Consider the following 13,583-nt stretch of genomic DNA (forward strand, 5'->3'; position numbering starts at 1 on the left):
CCACTATTTTGGCAAATTCATTTATTAAGTCAGGTAGTTTGTTGGTGGAGCCTGTAGGATTTTCTGTGTACCTTATAATGTTATCTGCAAATAACAGTTTTAAGTCCTCCTGTCCTATTTGAATGTCTGTTATGTCTTTTACATGTCTGATTGTTGTAACTAGAACTTCAAATACTATGTTGAATAAGAGTGGTGAAAGCAGGCACCCTTATCTTGTCCATGATCTTAAGGGGAAAGCTTTACTTTTTACCCATTGAATATCATCTTGGCAGTAGGTTTCTCATATATGGCCTTTACTATTTTGAGGTATCTACTCTCTATTCCCACTTTCCTAAAAGTTCTTATCATAAATGGGTACTGTGTTTTGTCAAATACTTTTTCTGTATCTATTGATATGATTATGTGATTCGATCCTTCATTTTGTTTGTGATGTGTCACATTGATATGTGAACTTTGAACCAATCTTGCACCCAATGAATGATGCATGATTTTTTAAATGTATTGCTGAATTTGGTCTGCTAATATTTTGTTGAGGATTTTTTTCATCCATCAGGCATATTTGCCTATAATTTTCTTTCTTTATAGTGTCTTTACCTGGTTTTAGAATAAAGATAATTCTTCCCTCATAAATGACCTTGAGAGTTTCCCCTTCTTTTGAATTTTTTGGGATAGCTTGAGAAGGATCGGTATTAATTTTTCTTTGAATGTTTGTAAAATTCAGCTGTAAATCTTACTAGTCTAGGACTTTTGTTTGTTGAGATTTTTGATTACTCCTTCCATTTTGTTAGTTATAATTAGTCTGCTCAGATATTGTTTCTTCTTTTTCAAAAAAACTTCAGACACTTATTTGTATTTTTTCCATTACCATTTAATCCTATTATACCCCCTTCCCCCAGTAATCACCACACTAGTCTCAGAAAATTTTAGGTTTCTAGGAATTTATCCATTTCTATTAGACTGTCCAATTTGTGGGCATATCATTGTCCATAGTATGGTCATATGATTTTTTTTGTATTTTTATTATGTCAGTTCTTACCCACTTTTATTTCTAATTTTATTTGTTTGGATCCTCTTTTATTTTTCTGATGAGTTGGTTAAAGTTTTATCAATATTGTTTATTATTTCTAAGAACCAGCTCTTGGTTTCATTGATCTTTTGTATTTTTTTAGAGACTCATTTATTCATCATGACCAGACTATGACATTTACCAATCAAAAGCATGGCTGCAAAAGAAAAATCTACATTAAAACCCTTTGTTGGAATGCATTATACTGTCTACAGAACAGAAACAAAAATACACAGTCACAAATATATTTCTTGAGTTTTTTTCCCCATACATGAGTATTGTCTATTTTTTTTTTTTTTTTTTTTTTTTTTTTTTTGTAGCAGCTAGGTCCTGCCACCTCTGTGCTTGGCTCAATTCATGAATCTGTTGTAATCTGTAGTTTTTTTTTTTTTGTCACTTCTGAGACTCTCCTCTCCTGCTAAGCTTTGTTTCCTGGCAGTAATTAAGAGTTTCTGCCACTACCATAACTGCTGCTGCTCCTGGAACTGCCATAGCCACCTTGGTTCCATCATTTGACAAAGTATTTGTCTTCACCACTATGGGGGCCAGAGCTTGTGCCTCCAAGTTTCCTCCTTTTGTGAATCCAAAATTTGAAGATTGACTGTTGTAATTTCCAAAATCATTGTAGCTTCTTTCACCTCCAGCATTGCTTTCTTCATTACCAAATCCATTATAACCATCCCCATTGCCTCCATATTGATCACCACCATAGCTACCACCAAAGCCACCTCTACCACTGAAGTTTCCTTCATTACCAGGGCTGTCATTCCCATCAAAACCACCTCCATTATTACCTCCAAAGTTTCCAGAACCACTTTGATCTCTTTGACTGTATGAAGCACTAGCCACTTCTTGCTTAGATAGGGCTTCCCTCACTTCACAGTTATGGTCATTCATTATGGTATTTCTGAATGACAATCTTTTCTACAGAGTCATGGTCATCAAAGTTTACAAAAGCAAAGCCTTTCTTTTGCCACTGTCTCAGTCAGTCATGATTTCAATTGCTTCAATTTTCCCATACTGTTCAAAATAATCTCTTAGGTGATGTTCTTTAGCATCTTCTTTAATACCACTGACAGACTGAAATATGGCGGCAGAGTAATTAGCAGCCCTGTCCATTTGCTCCCATCCCAACCCAACCTGGAGTGAAAACAGAACAGAAAGTGAAGGAGAGCGGTGGTCAGTGAGCACAAATACGGAGACTGAGAAGAAGCAGCCGAGAACCAACACATGAAGGACTCCCGGGAGCCAGCAGCCTGTGCTTCCTAAGCAGGGCCTGCTATGGCTGCCCAGTGCAGCACTTCTGGCTGCACAGTGTAGAGATAGCTGTGAATCAGCTCAGGAGCGGTGAGCTACCGGGGCGGAGAGAGAAGGCGTAGGAGGTGCGGGCCCTAGAAACGGCACACTCTAAGTGGAAAATCGCTGGAGGGAGTAGGTCCAGGACTATACCATCTCCCTGTGTTACTAAATCACCACAGGGCTCTCCCTGGCGCTGTGCCACCCAGGAAAGATCCAGTTAGAAACTTTATATTAAACAGTCAGAGGCTTGGGAAAGTGGAGGCCAGCCCTGACCATGAGAGACTGTGTGATTTTTAGGGAGGCAGTGCATGGAAAACAGGGACTCCAGGGACTGGTACTGCAATGAGAGGACCACACAGAAACTCTTTTAAAAGGGCAGCTGAGTCAAGACCTGAGGCTGGGCAGGGACCCAGGACTCACACGCCTGTGTGTGGGCACAATGGCTCTGCTAAACAAAAGCTCAGGGAGACACACTGCAAGGCAGGACCAGGGGGTGGGACCTAACCCAGTCTGGCTCAGAGCGGAGGGATGGTCAAAGGAGAATTTGACAGAGGCACCAGTGAGAGAACAGCAAGCTCAGGACCAGGAGGCAGGAGGTGAATGCAGGAGTATCCTTCTGGGAACATTTCCTCAGGAGAAAAAAGAAAAAGCTCTGAAAAGGCCCTTTGCTAGACACCAGGAGCTACACAGTTCCTCAAGCCCTAATCTACTAAACCCATCAGAGAAGAGAAAATAGAGACAGGCACAACAAGCCACAAACTTCTCCCCTGAATAGCTTTTTAGCATTCATATATTGCCCTTCAAGTTTGGGCCTAATACGTCACCAGGTTTTATATTATAGTTTATTTCAAACCTCAGATATTGCCTCTTCCTTTCTCTTACCCCATTTTACCTTCTTCCTTTCTCTTCTTGTCTTGGATTTAAATTCTGTTTATCTCTAGTTATGACTTGTTTCCATTCCACACTCTTAACTATGTCCCCAACCCGATCCAGCCTCTCAAAACCATTTGCGATTGTCATTAGCTATCTTAAATTCTTTTTCTTGTTCTTAAAATACCCATACTTGTGCCCCACCTTTATTAACCTTACTCAGTAGTTGTGGATAACATGGTTATTAATACATTTCTTCAAGCTCATATCTAGATACCCACCATTTTTGTATTTAAAATTTCAAATCTTATCACTCTCCTCTCCTACTGCACCTTGCCTCCTTCCTGCCCTTTCTGTTTTTCACTTTAAATGTAAATGTTTCCCTCTCTTAGCTTGGTTTTCATTCCTCACTTTCAGTACTCCTTCTCCCTCTACCCTCTTCTTCCTCTAATTTGTTGTTGATAGTGTTGGGAGGGACATTTTTCTCCAATTAGATCTCTATTGTTTGTTATATATATAATTTTAATATTTTTTCTTCTATATAGCTGGTTTGGCTCAGTGGATTGAGCGTTGGCCTGCGAGCTAAGTGTCGCTGGTTCGATCTTCCAGTCAGGGCACATCAGAGAAGGAAAACTCTGACTCCAAAAAACCTCCGCTGCCTTGCGGCATACCTCTTCAGGGGAAAGGCTAAGGGAGTAAACCCCGACAGAAAATCCGGAGCCGGAGTCCCTAAGGCGGTTTGATGTTGTAGTCAACACCGGCAACTCCTGCGGCGCACCTGAAGCCAAGCTGTATTGACTCCGCCTTTCCCTTGGACCCTTCAGCTGCGAAGAGAGGGGGGGGTCTGCTGCATGGGCAACAGCAGACCCTCCATATCACCCTGCCCAGGCTCTGTAGCTTCAGCTTCACTGGAGAGGACACTCCAGCATCATCACAAGATGTCGATTCAACACGGGAGGAGACAGATACTGTGTCACTCCCGAGTTGGACTGCACAGCCATTCTCGGCGGTGCAGATAGACTCTTAAGAAGCTACACCATCGTCTCTCGAGACGGACGGCTGCCGATACACACACACACACACACACACACACACACACACACACATACACACATATTTTAAATTTAGGCTTAAACCTAATACTGTATGTTTACCTTCTCTTACTCCACTCTGTATTCCCTCCTCCCTTTTTTATCTCTAAGGTAAATTTTACCTTTCTTTCTATGACTCATCTCTATTTCCCACTCGTATTATTCCTCCTCCTTCTGCCCTTGCAAAATCACTTTTCTCTCAATTAGTCATCTCATATTTGTTTTTCTCTACTTATAATCTTAAAGAGTTTTAATCTCTTTACACCTGTATTGATATTGGCTTATTTGCTGCTGCTAGTGTGGTTGTGGGTAGGGGTTATTTTTGCAGGTGTGGGTCTGTTTCCTGGGCTATTTGTCTTTGTTCTGACAGCACTGGTACAAGAGAATAGATGACATGGTGGGCAGAGTGACCTTCAATCAGCTAGTCAGAGAGAAGGACCCACCAAAGAATGACCAAACAACAATCAAAACCTAATCACAACCAGAAGTCCTGCATAAACAGCATAAAGGGCAGCCCAAGAGCATCAAGCTCAAGACCTCAAAGGAACTATACCACCGAGTCCAACAGTTCTCCTAACACAGAAAGTCACACCACAAAGACAGGGAGGCAAAGAAGACCAAGCTAATACACAGAATCAAGCAAGAAGAATCACTTAAAATGGGGAGCCAAATAAACAACTACCAATCAAAAGGAAAGGAGGAATCCCCAGAAATACTGATAAATGAGATTTATGCAAGCAAACTATCAGACCTTGAGTTCAAAATAATGGTTATAAAGAAGTTCAACAAGCTCAGTGGAAACTACAAAGAACTCCAGGGAAGCTATAAGAAACTTACTACAAATTACACCAGCATGAAAAGGACATAGAAACTATCAATAAAAGCCAAGAGGAGATGAAGAATACAACTTCTAAAATGAAGTACACAATAGAAGGAATAAAAAGCTGGCTAGGTGAAGCAGAGAATTAAATCAGTGAGGTTGGAGGACAAATCAGAAAAAAAAAAAAATCCCAGACAGAACAGCAAAATGAAAAAGGGTCAAAAAATGAAGAGGGATTAAGAGAGATACAGAATAACATTAAATGTAATAATATCCATATAAAAGAGATACCAAGGAGAAGAGGAGGAGCAAGGGATAGAAAATATGTTTGAAAAAATGACAGAACACTTCCCTAACTTGATGAGAGAAAATGTCACATAAATCCAGAAAGCAGAGCAGGTCCCAGAAAAGATGATCCCAAAGAGGCCCACCCCAAGACATCATAATTAAAATGGCAAAATTCAAAGACAAAGAGAGAATCTTAAAGGTAGCAAGAGAGAAACAGCTAATAACATACAAGGGAGATCCAATAAGGCTATCAACTGGTTTCTCAACAGAAACACTACAGGCCAGAAGGGAATGGCAAAAAATATTCTAAGCAATGAAAATCCAAGCCATGCAACCAAGACTACTCTACCAAGCAAGGCTCTCATTCAAAATGGAAGGCAAAATAGTAAGTTTCCCAGACAATAGAAGGCTAAAAGAGTACATTTCCCCAAAACCAGCATTACAAGACATGCTAAAGGGGCTGCTTTGAGAAGATAAAGAAAAATTTCTGGCTGGTGTGGCTCAGTGCGTTGAGCACCAGCCTGCAAACCAAAGTATTGCCGATTCAATTCCAAGTCAGAGTACATGCCTTGGTTGTGGGCCGGGTCCCCAGTTGGGGACATGCAAGAGACAACTCATGTTAATGTTTCTCTCCCTCTTTTTGTCCCTACAAAGAGTAAAATGGCAATGAACAAGTACTTATCAATATTAACCTTAAATGTAAATGGATTAAATGCTCCAATCACAAGACATAGGGTAGCTGAATGGATAAGAAAACATGACCTGCATATATGCTGTCTACAAGAGAACCACCTCCGAAAAAAAGACCTACGCAGACTGAATGTGAAAGGATGGAGAAAAATATTCCAAGCAAATGGACTTTAAAAAAAAAGAAGGTGGGATGGCAATACTTAAATCAGACAAAATAGACTGCAAAACAAATGTCATAAAAAGAGACAGAGAAGAACACTTCATAACAATTAAGGAAAGAATCTATCCAGAAGATATAACATTGAAAATATATATGCACCCAACACAGGAACACCCAAGTATATAAGAAAAATCTTGGAAGACTTCAAGAAAGATAAAGACAGCAGCACACTAATAGTTAGGGGATTTTAATACCCCATTGTCGACAATGGATAGATGTTCCAAACAAAGAATCAACAAGGTTGTTGTGGCACTGAACAACACTCTAGATCACATAAACTTAATTGATATATATAGAACCTTTCACCCCAAAGAAGCAAAATATGCATCCTTTTCAAATGCATATGAAACATTCTCAAAAATAGACCATATGGTAGGACACAAAACAAGCCTCAGCAAATTCAGAAAAATTAAAATTATATCAAGCATTCTCTTGGACCATAATGGCTTGAAACTAGAAACCAATCTCAAGGAAAAAGCTCAAATATATTCAAATTCATGGAGACTGAATAACATGCTATTAAACTATGAATGGGTTAACAATGAGATCAAGAAAGAAATCAGAAAGTTTCTGAAAACAAATGAAAATGAACACACAACAGCCCAAAACCTATGGGACACAGCAAAGACAGTCCTGAGAGGGAAATTCATAGCAATATATGCCTACCTAAAAATGATAGAAGAATCTCAAGAAACAACCTAACCCTACATCTTGAAAAACTAGAACAACAACAAAGCCCAGAGAGAGTAGAAGGAATGAAATAATCAAGATCAGAGCAGAAAAATGACATAGAGCATAAAAGAACAATTTAAAGGATCAACAAATCCAGGAGCTGATTCTTTGAAAAGATAAGCAAAATTGACAAGCCTTTAACCAGACTCATCAGGAAAAAAAGAGAAAGGAACCAAATAAATAAAATCAAAAATGAAAGAGGGGGAATTACAACTGATACCATAGAAATACAAATGATTATAAAGAATTAATATGAACAGCTATATGCCAAGAAATTGGCCAGCCTGGGTGAAATGGACACATTTCTAGAAACATATAAGCTCCCAAAACTGAATCAATAAGAAACAGAATGCCTGAATCGTCTGATAACAGCTATTGAAATTGAAGCAGTAATAAAAAAAACTCGCAGCATACAGAAGCCCTGGACCAGATGGCTTCACAGGTGCATTTTACCAACACTTAGAGAAGAGCTACATCCTATCCTTCTCAAACTATTCCAAAAAATCCAAGAAGAGGGAAGACTCCCAAGCTCTTATTATGAGGCTAGTATTACCCTAATTCCAAAACCAGGTCAAGATACAACAAAGATAGAAAACCACAGGCCAAAATTGCTGATGAAATTAGATGCTAAAATCCTCAACGAAATATTTCCAAACCAGATCCAGCAATACATGAAAATGATCACACACCATGATCAAGTGGAATTCATCCCAGGGATGCAAGGATGGCACAATGTCTGCAAATCAATTAATGTAATACATCACATAAAAAATTGAATGATAAAAGTCACATGATCATATCAATAGATGCTGAGAAAGCATTTGATAAACTACAGCATCCATTTACTTTAAAAACACTCAGCAAAGTGGAAGTAGAGGGAGCATACCTCAACATAATAAAGACCACATACGAGAAACCCACAGCCAACATCATACTCAACAGGCAAAAACTAAAAGCTTTTCCTCTAAGATCAGGAACAAGAAAGGGTGTCTACTTTCACCACTTCTATTCAACATAGTATTGGAAGTTCTAGCCACAACAATTAGACAAGAAAAAAAAAAAAGGCATCCAAATTGGAAAGGAGGAAGTAAAACTATCAATGTTCACAGATGACATGATAGTGTACATAGAAAACCCTATAGGCGCCCCCCGAAACCTACTACAACTAATAAATGAATTTGGCAGATCAGTGGGATACAAGGTAAATATTCAGAAATTGAAGTCATTTTTGTATACCAACAATGAAATATCAGAAACAGATACTAGGAAAAAAAGTCTCATTTACTATAGCAACAAGAAAAATTAAGTACCTAGAAATAAACTTAACCAAGGAGGTAAAAGACCTGTACTTGAAAAACTACAGAACATTGAAGAAAGAAATTAAGGAAGACACAAACAAATGGAAGCATATACCACATTCATGGATAAGAAGAATTCACATCATTAAAATGTCCATACTACCCAAAGCGATCTATAGATTCAACACAATCCCAATTAAAATACCAATGACATATTTCACATATATAGAACAAATATTTCAAAAATTTATATGGAACCTAATGACCTTGAATAGCCTCAGCAATACTGAGAAAGAAGGACAAAGTGGGAGGAATCATAATACCTGATATCAAACTATATTACAAAGCTGCTGTAATCAAAACAGTCTGGTACTGGCATAAAAACAGACACATAGACCAGTTGAACAGAATAGAAAGCCTAGAAATAAACCCATGTCTCTATGGTCAATTAATATTTGACAAAGGGGCAGGGGTATAAAATGGAGTAAAAATAGTCTCTTCAATAAATGGTGTTGGGAGATCTGGACAGGTACATGAAAAAAAAAAAAAGAAAAAAGAAAAAGAAACTAGACCCCCATCTCACACCATACACCAGAATAATCTCAATGTGGGTAAAAGGCAAATATAAGTCATGACACCATAAAAGTCCTAGAGGAGAACATAGGCAGTAAAAGTTCAGATATCCCACACAGCAATATTTTTGCCAATATATCTTCTAGGGCAAGGAATATAAAGGAAAGAATAAACAAATGGGACTACATCAAACTAAAAATCTTCCGCACAGCTTAAGAAAACATCAGCAAAATGAAAAGGGAAACAACAGGTGGGAAAACATGTTTTCCCAAGCTTCCGCGGCTGCAGCTGTGGTGATGGCTTCAGAGGCTCCGGGGTCTTTGCAGGTTGAGGAAGAAGACCCGATCCCCTCCTTCCTCAGGTCTTAAGAAACTGGCCATTAAACAATGGAGGAGTGGAAGGTAAAGAGGAGGAGTTCGAAGTCTTTTAGTGCCCACTCTACTCAGGTTGTTAATGCAAAAAAAAAAAAAAAAAATGCCATTCCAGTTAGTAAAAGCACAGGGTTTTCAAATCCTGCATCACAGTCAACTTCACAGTGACCCAAGCTGAAAAGGGTGATGAAAGAGAAGACGAAACCTCAGGGTAGAGAAGGAAAAGGTGCTCAGTCAACTCCGATTCAGCATTCCTTTCTTACTGATGTCTCAGACATCCAGGAGATGGAGAAGGGGCTTCTCAGCCTTTTGAATAATTTCCACTCTGGAAAACTTCAAGCATTTGGAAATGAATGTTCCATTGAACAGATGGAGCACATTTGGGGAATGCAGGAGAAATTAGTTCACTTGAATTTGGAGCTCTATGGGGAGTTAGAGGAACATCCTGAGGATAAGAGGAAAACAGCCAGTGACTAATTTGGATAGGCTTCTGTCTGATTTAGAAGAATTGAATTCTTCCATACAAAAACTCCATTTGGCAGATGCACAAGGTGTTCAAAATACTCTACCAGCTAAAATGAAATGCAGTTGCTTTCTTGTATGAGAAATGCATCATTCTTTACTTTTCTAGCTGAATCTGGTAGCAAAATCATCTTTCACAATAAGGAATTAAAGTAATTAAAGTGCAAGTGCAATGATTTTTTTCACATACTGCTTTTAGTAAATATGACTTGCTGTAATTCACCGTAACTGGAGGCCTTGGCCTTGTTGAAGGTTTAATCAGGAAATGTGATACAGAGGTTGTGCTGCTATGCTTACTGTTGTTGCCTTCTAGGTTTATACTTGAAATGAATTGTGCTAAATGTTGTCCATAGGGCTGAAGGAGTCACCCTTCCTGAGCTCACCAAACTCATTCCACTGTTGATCCTAAGTTGATGATGCGCAGGCTTTATGTGGCAGCCCAACTTCGGTTTACATTAGACAATCAGTACACACGCTGGTGTGTTTTCCAGTGGCCAGAGATAACAAAGTGTTAAATGAGTATTTGTAAAATTTGCTATTTTTAATAAAGTGATTGTTTTAAAAAAAGTATGTTTTCCAATGATAGCTCAGACCATGGTTTGATATCAAAAAAATATAAAGAACTCATATGACTCTTCACCAGGAAGACAAACATCCAATTAAATAATATGCAAAGGACCTGAGCAGATACTTCACCAAGATGGACATACAGAGGCCCCATACACATATGAAAGAATGATCAACATCACTAGCCATTAGAGAGATACAAATGAAAACCACAATGAGATACCACCTCACACTGGTCAGAATGGCCATCATTAAAAAATCAACAAACAGCAAATGCTGGCGAGGATGTGGAAAAAAGGGAACCCTAGTGTACTTTGGTGGGAATGCAGACTGGTGCAGCCATTGTGGAAAACAATGTAGAATTTTCTCAGAAAACTGAAAATGATACTGCCTTTTGACCCAGCAATCCCACTGCTGTTATATCCTAAACATCCTGAAACACCAATTCAAAAGAATGCATGGTACCCCAATGATCATAGCAGCATTATTTACAATAACCCAGTGCTGGAAACAGCTTAAGTGCCCATCATAAATAAGTGGATCAAAAACCTTTGGTGAATTTACACAATGGAATATTATGCAGCAGAAAGAAAGAAGGAATTCCTACGTTTTACGACAGCATAGATGGAACTGGGGAGTATTATGCCAAGTGAAATAAGCTAGGTGGTGAAAGACAAATATCATATGATCTCACCTTATAAGTGAAAACTAATGAACAAAAAAACAAATGAGAAGAGTAGAACCAGAGATATGGAAATTAGGAACAAAATGACAGCGACCTGAATGGAGGGGAGAGGGGGATAACAGGGAAAAGAAGGGGAAGCGTTTTGTCAAGAAACAAGTGTAAAGGGCCCATGGAAGTAGACAACAAAGTGGGGATTGACTGTGGGAGCAGGGGTAGGAGTGCATGGCAGAGGAGAGCAATGGAGGAAAAAGTGGGACAACTGTAGTAGAAAAATAATAAATAAATAAATAAATACTGTACTAAACATTAAAAAAGTAACAAACAAACAAAAATTACCACAGACCAAAATCTTTTTCATTATTACGTGGGCACCAGGTCTTTGAGAATCTTCTCTTGAGACAGCCCTCTTTGGTTACACAACTATTCCATTTGACTCACATGGCCTTGTGTTCCTGGCTGCATTCACCTCCTCCACAGTGCCATATGTGACAAACCCAAAACCTTGGGAGCACTTGGTGTTAGATCGCGTCACCATACATCTGTCAGCATTCCTCATTGCTTCTATTCACTCCTCACACTCATTGCTTGTGTCAAAACCCAAATCTCTGTTAAAGAGCTTCTTCAGGTGTTCAGGCACTTTGGGAGACTGACTTGACATGATGACTGCAGGAAAGGGAGCCTTTAATGATGCTTACTCAGCAGCATACACTGGTGCAGAGCTGTATTTTTCTAGACTCTATTTCATCTATTTCCACCATGATAGTTACTTCCTCCCTTCAACTCACTATGGGCTTTGTTGTTCTTCTAGTTCCTTTCAGTGTAAAGTTACATCGTATAATTGAGATTTTTGTTGAGATAAGCCTCTAATGCTGTGAATTTCCATTTTAGTACTGCTTTCAGTGTGGCCCATAAATTTGGAAGTATTGCATTTTTTTAATTTTTACTTTTATTTTTTAATTGCTTTTCTTTTCTTTTTTTTTTTTAATTTTATTTTTTGGTTATTCAATCACAGTTGTCCCATTTTTCCCCCATTGCTCCCCCCTCCCAGCCCATCCCTTCTCCCACAATTGTATCCCTCCCCGTTGACCATGTCCATGAGTCATTCATATATGTTCCTGGACTAGACCCTTTCCTTACTTATCCCCCTTCTCTCTCTCCCCCTCCCCCCTACTGACTACTATTCTAGTCTTTGCCTATTTAGTTCGTTTGTTTGTGTTGCTCTTTAGTTTCCTATATTGGGTGATATCATATGGTATTTTGCTTTCTTTGCCTGGCTTATTTCACTAAGCATAATTCTCTCTAATTCCATCCATGTTGTCACAAATGGCAGGAGTTCCTTCTTTCTTTCTGCTACATAGTATTCCATTGTGTAGATGTACCACAGTTTTTTTATCCACTCATCCACAGACGGGCACCTAGGCTGTTTCCAGCACTTAGCTATTGTAAACAGGGCTGCTATGAACATAGGGGTGCATAAGTTCTCTTGAATTAGGGTTTCAGGATTTTTCGGGTATAATCCTAGCAATGGAATCACTGGTTCAAATGGCAGTTCCATTTTTAGTTCTTTGAGGTAATTCCATACTGTTTTCCATAGTGGCTGCACCAGTCTGCATTCCCACCAACAGTGCAGTAGGGTTCCTGTTTCTCCACATCCTCGCCAGCATTTATTGTTTATTGATTTGTTGATGATGGCCATTCTGACAGGTGTAATGTGGTATCTCATTGTGGTTTTTACTTGCATCTCTCTGATGGCCAATGATGTTGAGCATTTTTTCATGTGCTTATGGACCTTCTGTATGTCCTCTTCAGAGAAGTGTTTGTTCAGGTCCTTTGCCCATTTTTTAATTGGGTTGTTTGTTTTCTTGATGTTGAGTTGTATAAGCTCTTTATATATTTTGGAGATCAGTCCCCTGTCTGTGATATCATTGGCAAATATGTTTTCCCATATGCTTGGTTTCCTTTTCATCTTGCCGATGTTTTCTTCTGCTGAGCAGAAACTCTTTCGTTTGATGTAGTCCCATTTGTTTATTTTTTCCTTTATTTCTCTTGCCTTGGGAGATATATCCGTGAAGATATTGTTACGTGTGATATCTGAAATTTTCCTGCCTATGTTTTCCTCTAGGACTTTTATGGTATCACGGCTTACATTTAAGTCTTTCATCCATCTTGAGTTTATTCTCGTGTGTGGTGTAAGTTGGTGGTCTAGTTTCATTTTTTTGCACGTCCCTGTCCAGTTCTCCCAGCACCATTTGTTAAAGAGGCTCTTCTCACTCCATTTTATGTTCCTTCCTCCTTTATCAAAGATTAGTTGACCATAGAGTCCTGGGTTTATTTCTGGGCTTTCAATTCTGTTCCACTGATCTATATGTCTGTTCTTATGCCAGCACCAGACTGTTTTGATTAAAGTGGCTTTGTAGTATTGTTTGATGTCTGATATCGTGATTCCTCCTACTGTGTTCTTCTCTTTCAAGATGGCTTTTGCTATTCGGGG

At 39.0% G+C, this 13,583-nt stretch overlaps 1 protein-coding gene and 1 pseudogene across 2 annotated transcripts in view; both read left to right on the forward strand.

Moving 5' to 3' along the window:
* SYTL4 (synaptotagmin like 4) overlaps window positions 1–13,583 on the forward strand; it is a 189,473-nt gene that overhangs the window by 137,983 nt on the left and 37,907 nt on the right. The gene's annotated exons all lie outside the window — the stretch shown is intronic.
* On the forward strand, window positions 8,941–9,901 carry LOC149991107 (coiled-coil domain-containing protein 28A pseudogene; annotated as a pseudogene).

This window comes from Furipterus horrens, unplaced genomic scaffold (genome assembly GCF_987537825.1).
Source record: "Furipterus horrens unplaced genomic scaffold, mFurHor1.1.pri manual_scaffold_17, whole genome shotgun sequence".
NCBI classification, from domain to species: Eukaryota; Metazoa; Chordata; class Mammalia; order Chiroptera; family Furipteridae; genus Furipterus; species Furipterus horrens.